A 12,692-nucleotide genomic window follows, 5' to 3' on the forward strand; every position below is an offset into this window, starting at 1 on the left:
TATAAATATAAAACACACTATATAAATATAAAAATAACAGTATAAAAGTATAAACATGGACATTGTCAATAAAAGGTTTCAACACTGTCAAGTGGAAGCTGTAATATTTACAGCAGTTAGTGCAAATGGAAATGGAAAGAGGAGTGCAAGAGTAGTACAGCCTATCAAAACTTAATTTGCAAATGGGCTCCATGGCATTGAAAAAAGCTTGTTTAATCAGATTTGATACGCAATGAATCTGAGTGAAAGTATAATGGAAGTACAATAGAACATGTAACATTTTTCACCAGTTTTACAATTGAATGAGACAAGGTTAGAGATGCTAAATTGACTTCTAAATAAGTAAGTAAATAAAAAAATATTTTTAAAAAAATGATAACAAAATGAAGACACAATAAAGAAAGAAAATAAGACAGGAGAGGATTTGTTTGCAGATTTGAAACCTTTACATCATGACTCCAGTCGACAGCGTCTTACAAACTCCAGAGTTTAACCTTTCCTCTCATGTGGAATACATGTCTGGAAATTATCTTGCTCCCGTTCATACGGAGGTCAGAGCTGTATGATGAGTGGGCTCGGAGGGAGCAGATGATTTGGTTTCTTCAGAGGACAACAAACAGGTAATGCTTACAGCAGCTGTGAGCATGTTAGAGGGCACTCACTTCCTGCGCCACTACACACTTACTGCAGAGTTTTCCATCAATCACAGAGTCAGATTCCTGCGCAAACATTTCTAAATATGTGTCCTGAAGCATCAAATGTGATATCAAACATTTCCTATCCTGGATCCTGTACGCGCTCCTGTATTGCTTTGCTTATAGCCCGACCCCTGAATGCTTCCCCAGAAACCTTATCCAACAAAACAGCCCATCGCTCATAAACACGCCACATGAGTGATGTGTTTGGAGCAAGTTATTGTGACCCTGGGACACACAACTCTTCCCTTTCCTCAAACACAGAAAATTCCTCTGATTTGTGCTCATCTGTGATCTCGGAGCAGCTGTCACATCAGTTTCAGAGCTGCATTCATAAAAGCTTTTCAAACACAGGTTGAGCATGAGGAGGAGCAAAGAGGAGCAGCTGCATTAGTTTGCTTCTGGTACTGGCATGCGGCTACTTTTAAGCTACATGAACATTAAATTTAGCAATTTTTCTCTTTGTTGTTGCAGAAATGGAAGTCTGAGTGAGCTGATTGAAAGGATATTTCAAAATTAAATAAAAGTTAATCAAATGTAGTTGTGGCTTCATGTAAAATATTGCAGATGCTGCAGTCAGGGGTTCAAAAACACAGTTTTGAGGTAAACTTGTGGAAAAAAATTCCAGACGCATAACTCACCATTCATCATATTTTTCCCTCTAAGTCGGAAGTTACATACGCTCCGTCCTCCACACAATGAGATAAATATACTGCTCCGCTCTTGCCTGCAGATTTTTCTCATAAAAAAACCCTTTGATAGTTTAGCCATCTGGCCGGAGCCCAAAAAGTCCTCATAAAAGAGGCCCAAATAAGGTCAGGGGTCACTCCCTCCCTAGGTCAGGGGCCCTGGAAGGTTGTTATAGTGGACGTTACTAAAGTTGTCAGCTCAGATCCCCTTGACAAATTAAAGCACATTCTTCCCTTTTTAACAAGTATTCCCTTACAGTCGCAGTTTTTCTGAGAGAAATGTTCATAGTCGGGCTCTTTGTGAGAAGTGTGGAGGAAGGAGGAGGGGCAGGTTGCACAACTACAGGTTATAAGCTTACATTTTTGGTGAATAATGGTAGAAAACATTTGAAAAAAAAAGAAGAAAATAATACAGAAAACTATATGAGGAGGTTTTATCTCTGGATCAATAACTAATCATCTGATCCTTTCATGACCACACACTGATGTTTTCCTTTCAATCTTAAACCTTTATCTATAAGTGGAGGTGTAAACGGCCTTTACTCAACACACAGTACATTAAAGGTGCAGTGACAGCCCGTCATTAACCCTGACCTGTCTGTGTCTCCGCTTGAGCGTCCGCAGGATGAAAGGCTTTTGTTGGACTTATCACATAGACGCATTTAGCCGGCTGCTGTCTGTGTGTCAGCGTGCAGAATCTGCCTGCTAACATGACGCAGACATGAGGATGAGACAGAGGCCAAAGACATTAAGAATAATGTGCTGCATGACGACTTTTAAAGTGATCTTGAAATAGTCTCACTTTTTTATATTTATAGTTACCTGTTCATAATCCATAATTTAAAATGAGATTATCAGCACCATAAGTGATCATTTCAAAATTCTATTTCTCAGTATCGAATCCCTTTGAGGACACTATGTCAGCTGACAAACTTTAGCAGAAAGGAGAGAAGTCTGCCCTTTTTTTTCTTGAAGGAAAGGATTTTTTGGATTTATTTTGAAGCAATGCCAGACACTGGAGCTGGACTACCAAAAGAAAAAGGAGGTCAGAGCAGAAGAAAGCTAAACAGAGTGATAGAGCACGGGCTAAAACATGGGTTCAACTGTTAGCGCTAATGTTCATTCCAACCCACAGTCAGCAGTTATTCTGCAGTGGTCTGTTCAAATTTGAGAGTTTATCAGTAAAACAAAGAATGAGGTTACGTTACCTCTGCTTGGTGAGGTTGAAGTTGGTAGATGAGCACTGGTTGGACATAACCAGGATTCATTGTTATAAGTTACAGACAAGCCTCAGAGCACCTGGCTGTGATTAGTGTTTCAAGAAGAAGAAGTGCTACGCAACTACAAATGAATAGATTACCTCGTCTCACCTCAAAGTAAAGTGGGTGATGGTGCTCATGGGAAATGTAGTCTTCAACCTGTGGCTTTTCCACTGACTTATCACGGTACAGATCCCCAAATAACAGATTTGTACTGTACCACTTTTTGGGACCCTTCTGTTGGGGTGCCAGACTAAACCAATTTGAATCTACACTTCAGGCTCGTTTTCACAAAGCAGTCTGGTTTAGATCAGTATGGTTAGCTATGGATTGGCTCGGTTAAGTCTGTTTCCACAGCCAACTGTGCCCCATCATGGTAGTCAGCGTGTAAGCCAGATGCCGATAGCTGCATCAGTTAAATAAAAACGTGAAATACAGCCAACGCTGTGGCACAGTAAGTGACGATTCTTTCGACCAATCGATGGTCTGCAGTGTTGTAGGTCCACCCTCCGGGATCAGATCGGTTTTACTCTGGCACCCCTACAAAAGGGTCCCAAAAAGTGGGGTGGCTCGTCTCAGTTATTTGGGGATCTGTCCCACGATAAGTCAGTGGAATCGTCGTAAAATGCATACGAAGCGAACTGCACCGCTTGGTGGAAATGAGGCTTTACTGTGTGACAACGGCTGTATTCCTTGTAGCGGCACACGGCCTTCTCTGAAACAATCTTGATTGCATTTTGCAACAAGCCACACGGCAATCACGAAGAAGTGGAATTGCTAAAGTATCCCATCATTTCACTTTGTTTACTGTGTGGCATTTTTCTTCTTCGTTGGATTTATAAGTGGGATACACTGTGTCATACTGCTATGACGTCACCCTATTACATAACTGACATGGCTATTGACATCCTGCTTATAAGAAGGGCATGGGTGGCTGTGGAAACCCTAACAGGATCAGGCTTAAATTATTCAACCCATGTCAAACTGTACTGATCCAAACTGGTGGAAACAGGGCTTAAGTTTCTGAATAGATGTAATGATTTTAGGGCCAGCTGTATAAGACCCATGCTACACCAATCAATGTGCATAACATCTTTTTCCAATTGTGTGGAAAACTGTTCACTTTTGCACAAAATCCCTCAAAACTTTCTAAATGAGCAGCATGTGTGAACGCAGACCTGACATTTTCCTGAGTCCGGTAGTACAGGAGTAAAAGGGATGCTACATCTGTCTCTACACCCTCTAACTCACATAAATGAGAATGTGTTTGGTTCCACCCCACATGCGCTCAAAAAGCCATCCGAAACAGCCAAGCAAGCGCCGGGTATATGACAGCCCCTATGTGACCGTGAGGCGGCATGGACAAAGAGAAGTGCTTTTTCATCACACAGCTGCTTGGTGGGAAATTTGTCTTGAGCTCATTGTCCTCCTCTTTGAAAGTGTTCAGGCTCACGCTGCATGCTCCAGAAGTTTCCTAAGAAAGGCTTCTGCTGGATGATACATGGACACGAGTGTCCAGTTTCAGGGGAAATGGTGAGAGAATTGGTCGGGGGACGATGAGCTCCATTAAACACCACAGAAGAAGGGGAGCGATCAATAGAGAATACAGGTGGGGGTCACACGGCGCTGAAATCACAAAACTTTGATGTGAAACTCTCTGTTTTTCAAATCTAAGAAAAAGACACAAAGATCAGACTTTTTATGAAAGATTCAGAATGGAAAAAAAGCACAGAGCATATTTTCAGTCCTGTTTCATAACCATCCTGACCTCTTTTGTCCCTTTTCAATGAACTGATGATGAAAGGTGACGCGGGGGGAGAAAACACTTGAAATTCCACGCAGACAAGAATGCAACGTCTCCAGTTTCTTATAATCAGCATGACTATGGAGGGTGAAGATAAACAAACACTTTTTTTTTCTCACAGAACTTTTTTTTCCTCCTGCCTCAGGGAGCGAGTATGAGGAGGGCCTTCATCACTGACCACTGTTATTAATCTTTGTTAATTGTAGGTTTCCTCACAGCTGTATTTTTCATCATTAGGCCTGTGTTTACAGCAGCAGGAAGCTGACCTACAACTGGAATGAGGGGTAATCAAACTCTAAGAACACAGATCTGTTCAGCTGCAGTCAAAGTGAAACTAATTATCAGACATTAACTTCTGTGAACTATTTTGTGATTGGTTAAAAACATTTCCGTTGTCCAGTTCAATTTTTTGAGTCTATGTTAACTTAACTTCACTGCTGTGTCCTCCCTAAAACAAATACCCAACCACACACACATGCACATTTATGGCTACATCATAAATATAAATACTGATAGAGGAGGTGCATTTAAAGTGGTTAAACAATCAAAGTTGTTTTGTACGAAGAGCCAAAGCTATAGTAAATTTTTTACATGTTTAATTTAAACGTTATCACCAGGAGACCTTAAATCACAAACAGCCACAGTGTCTCACTGAGAGATACCACAAATCTTTTCTTCCAGTTGTGGTCAGACTATAAATTCACCTGAAACACTTTTACTCCTGTTAACACTGAAACCTTTTATCTTCAAAATGTACAATAACTTTTTTTGCATTACAGGTGCATTTTAAAAACTTAGCACATGCAACACCTTGTCATTGTGTTATTGTTCTGTATCTAGATTTTACCCTCTTATGTTGTCAGTCTGTTTCATACTTGTGTTCTGATTGTAAATTTTCTTGAAGCTTTATTTTCATTTTGTTTTTCTTTTCCAAAACTGTTTATTGGCTTTTGATACATATAAACAACATAATGCCTAGACAACACACAAACAAAACAATACAATACAAAGTGACAATAGTAATAATAAAAATAGTAGCAATGCAAATTATGGATTATATTACAATATGATACAAGAAGTACAAGTGAATATGTGATTAATTTAATAATAAATTGAGTTAAAAATATAAAAAAATAAATAAAAATAAATAAATTATACTCATGAGTATGTATATATATATATATATATATATATATATATATATATATATATATATATATATATATATATATATATATATATACATACTCATTATATATATATATATATATATATATATATATATATATATATATATATATATATATATATATATATATATATATATATATATATATATATATATATACTCATTATATATACTCATTATATATACTCATTATATATATTGATGAACTACAATTAATTTTTTGCACATTTTCCTCGTTCCATTGGCAGATTTTTTGTACTAGTTTCACGCAATTCAGACCTCATTTTTGTGTTCAAATAACTTGAAACAAGATTTTTTCTGGACTGATAAGATGAATGCGGCTCATATCAAGTGAAATAAGACAAACACACTTGAAATGATTTCACTTTTTGCAGTGTAAGACCAGCACATAAACCCTAAACCAGAGGGTGTGTGTGTATCAAACATGTGTGTATTGTGATCTAACAGATGAAGACATCGTTCCTCAGAAAGGCAGTAAAGTAATTCATTAATGGAGCTGGGATTGCTCTGGTAACATTAAGTCATCCATGTCAGTCGGTCAAGTCATGGTACAAATGACTCATTGATCACCTGATTACACTCAGTCAACAATGTATCAGACAAAAAGATGATAAAATTACACCTTTACATGTGTTATATGTAAGAAAAGTGCTGCTGCAGAGGGAAGTATGTTAGAAGGAATGTGAGAGGGCCGAAGTGATCAGTTTTTGACTGACATGTCACCAAACACAAACAGACAATGACCCAAAACTCATATTTCCAACTCCAAAACTCAAAACCTGTTATTCCTGCTGATCCATGATTCATCAAACAAAAGTGTGAGTTATTTATGTGAAAGGCTACAAGTCGCCCCAACTTGTCCCACCAGCAAACCAACAGCAAAGACCACTTGGACCTCCCAGCAGCCAACAAGAGGTGATAAGAAGTCAGGATCCAAGAGGATCATGTGACTCCCAAAAAGCCACCATAATCTTACACCCATGTCTGCTGCGTGGGTCACTTTCTGTAGCAAACTTAATTCAGGGAATCTCTGTGGAATGCCGGCCGGAGCGTTCGCAGCAGGTTCTGAATTCAGGGAGGAGCTGCTGTGGCTCAGAGCGAGAGTTATCACACAGAAACAGCATCATGATGAGAAAGAGAATAAAGAGGGAGGCTGGAAAAGTTTGGTTTATGTAAATGCTCTTACACTCTTCTAAAATCACCCCTCCCAACTTAAACACACATCTCCCCCTTCAGGTCTCCTCCCCCCTCTCTCTGCTCTGTGGGAGGAGGGGTGGTGATGAGGGAGAAAGATCACAAACCAACTGAATCTCTTTTCACTAAATGGACAGAGGGAACTGAAGACAGTCACTCCACTATGAAAACCTTTCTTTTTACGTAACACTTTCACTGTACCACACACACTGTCTTTCCTTTAGTCCACAAAACTTTTTATCTATAAATTTAAACTACCACACGGTGCATTTTTACTGTAATATGGGGTTCACTTTTATCTATTACTGTTTTTTTAAGTCTACATTCAATTAATGCAAAGAAAGGAAGAAAGATTATACACCAACTTTATTTGCACATAAACATTTTTGATGTACAATATTTCGTGTATCAATTAATCACTATAATCATTTCAATATTCTCAGGCTTTCATAAAATTAGCACTAAAGCACAGCATCTCATCAGCAACAGAACAAACAGCTGAAGAAAAACACCTCTGAGACACAACCTCATTCAGATTCCTCATAAAGGAATAAATCCTTAAGTCCACAGTGACCCTAAACCAAGGACACAAAACTTTGCAGCAACTCTTTCCCTTGAAATCCGTCAATGGCAATTTCCTGCTTTTGTATATTGTTAATTTCGGCTTGTCCCACAAAAAATAAGTTGACACTTTTTTTTGTTGTTGTTTGTTTCTATTATTAAATCATTTCCTGCACCAAAGATGAAAGTGGTTTCAGACCAGGACTCACCACAGTTCTCAAAAACACTCTTTAGTGTGTTGAATAAACCAAGCAGTCTTTTACAGTCCAGGAAACAATGAAAAACAATCTCTGGTTCAAGAAGAATGAAAGAAAGATTTTCAATTAACTTTAGTTACACATAAATATGTCTGGTGTACAATATTAAATCTATTAATTAATCAATTTCATCATGTAAACATTCTCAGGCTTTTATAAAATTAGGATTTGACCACAGCTTCTCATCAACAACAGAACAAACAGCTGAAGTACAACACCGAGACACAAACTCTAGATTCCTCATAAAGGAATAAAACCTTAAGTCTACAGTGACTCTAAACCAAGGACATGAAACTCTGCAGCAGCTTTTTCCCTTGAAATCAATTAAAGGCATATTTGGTTTGGCTTGTCTCACGACAAAATTCAATAGTTGCCCCCTTTTTTTTCCATGTTTCTTATCATATCCTGCACCAAAGATAAAAGCAGTTTCAGACCAGGGCTCACCACAGTTCTCAAAAACACTATTTAGCGTGTTAAATAAAATGGGCAGAAAGAAAGAAAGTCACAAAGAAACAAGGGCACACATAACTGATCAGGTAGATAGTAAATTGCCAGAACAGAAAGAAATGTTTACTGTATATGTATATTTATCCAATAACACCTTTAAAAAATAATGTTTCAATTATCCTATTTAGACAGTAATGAGTACAAAAATCTGAATTTGTGCAATTTTTCTTCTGAAATTGTAGAACGTGGTACACTGGTAAGGCTCAAAGACCTTACAAGAGTGAATTGGTTTGGAAATAGATGAGGTACTTTTATAGGTACCGATCGAATTCTGTCAAAAGTACCAGGTACCGATACATGCAAAACCAAAAGGTACCATGTTTAGGTATCTAAATGCATCCTTGTGACTGTGAAAGAGTGGAAGAGTAGGTGATTTTCCATGCTGGACATGAACACAGAATTGCAAGGTTATATATTGAAGAATAAATATGTTAAATTGATTAATTTCCATATTCTATAATTAAACAAATTAATATTTTTTACCACATTAACACAAAAAAGTACCAAAATTGGCACCGTTAAATACCGGTACTGATTGCCAGGTTACGGGCATCTGTACCATATCGTTTCAAATGTGAAAGGTACCCATCCCTAATTGAAAGTGTTGATTTATATGATTGCTCTATGATGTCATTATTGTTAATGATTGTTACCAACAAAAACACATCAGTGATGTTTTTCTATGCACTTATTTTTTGTTATGGGTCTTTTTTAACTAAAAACACAAAAATTTATGTCAAGAAAAACTTACAAGGCATGTTTTTAAAGTTAAAATCGGGTCAATTTTTTTGATTGACATCGAACGACCTTTTCTTAGTAATGATTTTGCATTAGCCCTTAAAGAAAACAGCAACATGTTTGTTTTTCTCATTTGAATTGAATCATCAATCACTAAAAGAAAAATGTGGTGACGTAAAGTAGGCAGATAATAAATCAAAGCTTTATCCATCATTTTTTTAAATCATAATTTAGATTATGCTCCAGATTAATTTTTTAACCTGCGCTAACAAACTGAGTTAATCCACCACAAACAACAACACCTGCACTGATTCTAGTTCTGCCACTTTCCTCTGTTTGTTACATAACTGTCCGTTTCAAACGTGTTGACTGTCATCTCTGAGCATGCTCCATCATGCTCCTGTGATTCTGTCAGTCCCATTGAGTCAGGCCTGTGTTGGCCACCCCTGCCCCCGCCGTGGGGCTAATTAAAACAATTTCAAGGACAAAGGAGGGGAGCCTATTGTATCACACAACCAGCAGTGCAACGGATACGGTGCCAGAGGGGCACAGTTGTCAGGGATTAGCGCCCAGTCGCAGGCGCAGATGTATACATCAGCCTCCCACTGCCAGCGATGAGTGTTTGAGGAAGACAACTGCCTTTAAATGAGCTTTAGGAATGTAGATGAAGTCAAAAGACTTGACATGAAATAATGAGGCCAGTGGATGGGGTCAGTTTCTGATTTACCTGTTGCTCTGAGACTTCTGGAAGCACACTAAACCAGTTTTTCTAGGCATATGGGAAGTTTGTGATACAAAGAAGGTTTTTATGTCGCTCATAGTGAAATAAAAACGAAGTTGAAATGATGTTATGTGTAATCTTTGAAAGGAAAATCCCCACACATGCAGAGAATCTGGTGACTCATTTATGAAAAACCTCCCAACACCCAACACCTTTTTTTTTCCACATTCCTGAGCCTCGCAGAGAGCCCACCCCCCCTTTTCCTAAAACACAGAGATCTGCTGGTGACAAATCTTCAAACTAACTTCCTCTCCTTCCTTTCAACTCAATACCAGCCCAATGAGGTGGGATCTGTCTGCCCTGACTCACATCCTCTGTGCCATAATATTTATGCTGCTGCCTATTCAGAAGCTGAACCCCATCAAACGTCTCTGAGTCAGAGCGATCGCACCGGGTCACCTCATCTCCTCCTGACTAATGGTCTGAATATCATTCAGGAATAATGGGATATTAAAACAAAGGCTGTCTGCTGTATGACTCTTAAAATAGCCTTCTTATTCCTCTGCTAATATGACTTCCTGAGCTCACCCAGCGCCTTTAATCTGTGCAGGAATCTCACAAGCCCAAGTGTTGACAGTGAGCGTCTCATCCGTGCTTTTAAGGAGCTGCTGTTGTTATCTCTGCAGTCAGGTCGGACTTATCTCCTCAGGAGGAACTGTATGTGAGCAGAAACAATAGGCCTGATTGAGTGCATGCTTGGAGAGGTGTTGGGTTACAGAGGTCTGCTCTCTTTAATAGATGATATCTGAGTTTGAGAAGTCATCTTTGTCATTCTGAAGCTTTGAGAAATGGTGCATCTTTCGTACACTAATAAATTATGTGGGAGGAAGCGGCCAAAACAGGAAAGGCCACAAAGCCAGGGTCAAAATTGTGCATGTTCCTGCAGAATTTTACAGATGCATGACTCAAAAACACATTATTTAACAAATTTTACGTTTTCATTTGTTGAAATTTTAGTTTAATGCAACATTCATGTAACATTCTCTTTTTGGCACAAACCAGGAGCAGCATACGTGATTTTAAGACTAAAGTGCAATTCAGTTTTTAATAACCCCAGTTGTAACCAGGACTTTTCATCCCTAGCGAGAACAATACTTCCCCATGAGGAATATTGTGCAACACCGGCCACCATACCCCCGACTTCATTTCTAAAAGAGAAAGAGAAGGACCCAATAATGCAATTAGCCTAACAAAGAGAATGGTAATCCATGAGCCGCTATGAGTGCATGGGTGGGATGCATCTGTAATGACTTGAGAATGACTCGGAGGAATTTTCACACCAATAAGCTGCAGGAGAGCCAGACTCAAACTTTGCTCGGCTAATCTCTGAGAGGGGGCAAACAAAAAGTTTTTTCGCATTCAAAACACACACTCACACACACACACTCACACAACCCCCCTGAACAAAAGCCCACTTCCTCCTATTCTCAGGTTGAAATGTAAATAAGCAATAGAAATATCACACAGCAAAGCTCAAACATTCATCTGAATTCAGACATGGCAGTCCTGCAGTTTGTCCAACACATGCAAAAATTCACATTAAGCTGAATTTATGTCAATCAAAGTGTCCATAATTCATAGTTAATCTGTGGTTCTGGGTTAAATATTGTATGAACCATCTTGAAGGAGCCGTGATTTTATTTACAGATATCAGGATGAGACATAATCAGACCACCAGTGGATTCAGAGTAACAGGGGGTCGTGTTGATGTAAAGATCACTTACAGAGGAGGAGAATTGAGTTAGCGCTGTGGTGCAGATCAGTCACTGCAGTGAACAGCTGCTTAAAAGTCTAAATGCAATGGTTTCTGTGGTGGAACTGCATATAACCCAGTTTTAAGGTTTTTTTCTTCTTCAAGAAGTTACAAACATGCATCAGAGTTTTACCGTCAAAAAGTTAAAATGTGTGGAAAATATGTAATTAAAAAAAAATTATGTTGTAAACTGTTTAAGCTTCAAAAAAATGACAAAATTCGAGAGTCTTAAAGCTGTGGAAAGATACATAAATCTAATACTTTCATTTAAATCCAGTCTGTAGTAACAGTTATATTTTCTAGATATCATTAGAGAAAAATATCTTTACAAATGGGATTTGTATAGTGTAATTCTCAAGATAACTTTGAAGAACATGATATTAGCATGGTTGATCATGAGCCACATTTCCTGTTGCTTGAGTTCTAAAATATGCATTTTGACCAAACAGCTCCTCTGTTTTTAGATTTCTGTTGTAATATTCACTGATGAAAGCCAAACAAAACTGAGGTGATGTGAAAAAAAAACGGACTGTGTTCAAAGAAATAACTTCTGGACGGGATTAGGAAATGCATCTTTAAGATAACTTCTTAAAACAAGGGTTTGTCCTCCTGTGTTCCTCTGTTTTCAGATTCTCACTGTAATATTCAGGTGATGCCATAATAAGAATGGGGGGAAAAATAGTTTTTTGAAGATGTTAAATCGTGTTTCACTGCCACTAACCTTGGTTAAGTCTAGTCCAAAAGAAGAAACACATCTTTTAAAAACTGTAATACTTGGTACTCGAAAAGTTTTCCAGTTGAAAGCCAAACAAAACTGAAGTGGTCTTAAAAGCGGGTTAGAAGTGTAAAAATAAAACAGTCTGTGTTCAAAATGTGATTTCTGGATGAGATTAGGAAAATGTGTTTCAAGTTCTCAAGACCCAGCATCCACATATGTGGACATTACATTTCTACCTCTCAGACCCATGATACTCCATTTATTTAAATTTTGACCTACTAGCCACATTAAGGGACACTGCCCACATCATCTTTTGGTGAAATCACACACAACTTTACACCCGTTTTAGTGGGAAAAAAAATAAACAAATGTGTTTAAGTTCAATAACATCCCTAACAAACAACTAGCAGAGAACTCTTAACTAAAATAATCAAACTTCCTATACAGAGACCAAGTTTAGTTATTAAACTTATTAGTTCTTATTTATCCCAAATAGCAAGGTGAATTAAAAAATGCGCACCAGACA

This window comes from Halichoeres trimaculatus, unplaced genomic scaffold (genome assembly GCF_033239565.1).
Source record: "Halichoeres trimaculatus isolate MK-OKI-2021-1 unplaced genomic scaffold, fHalTri1.1 fHalTri1_scaffold_11, whole genome shotgun sequence".
NCBI lineage: Eukaryota > Metazoa > Chordata > Actinopteri > Labriformes > Labridae > Halichoeres > Halichoeres trimaculatus.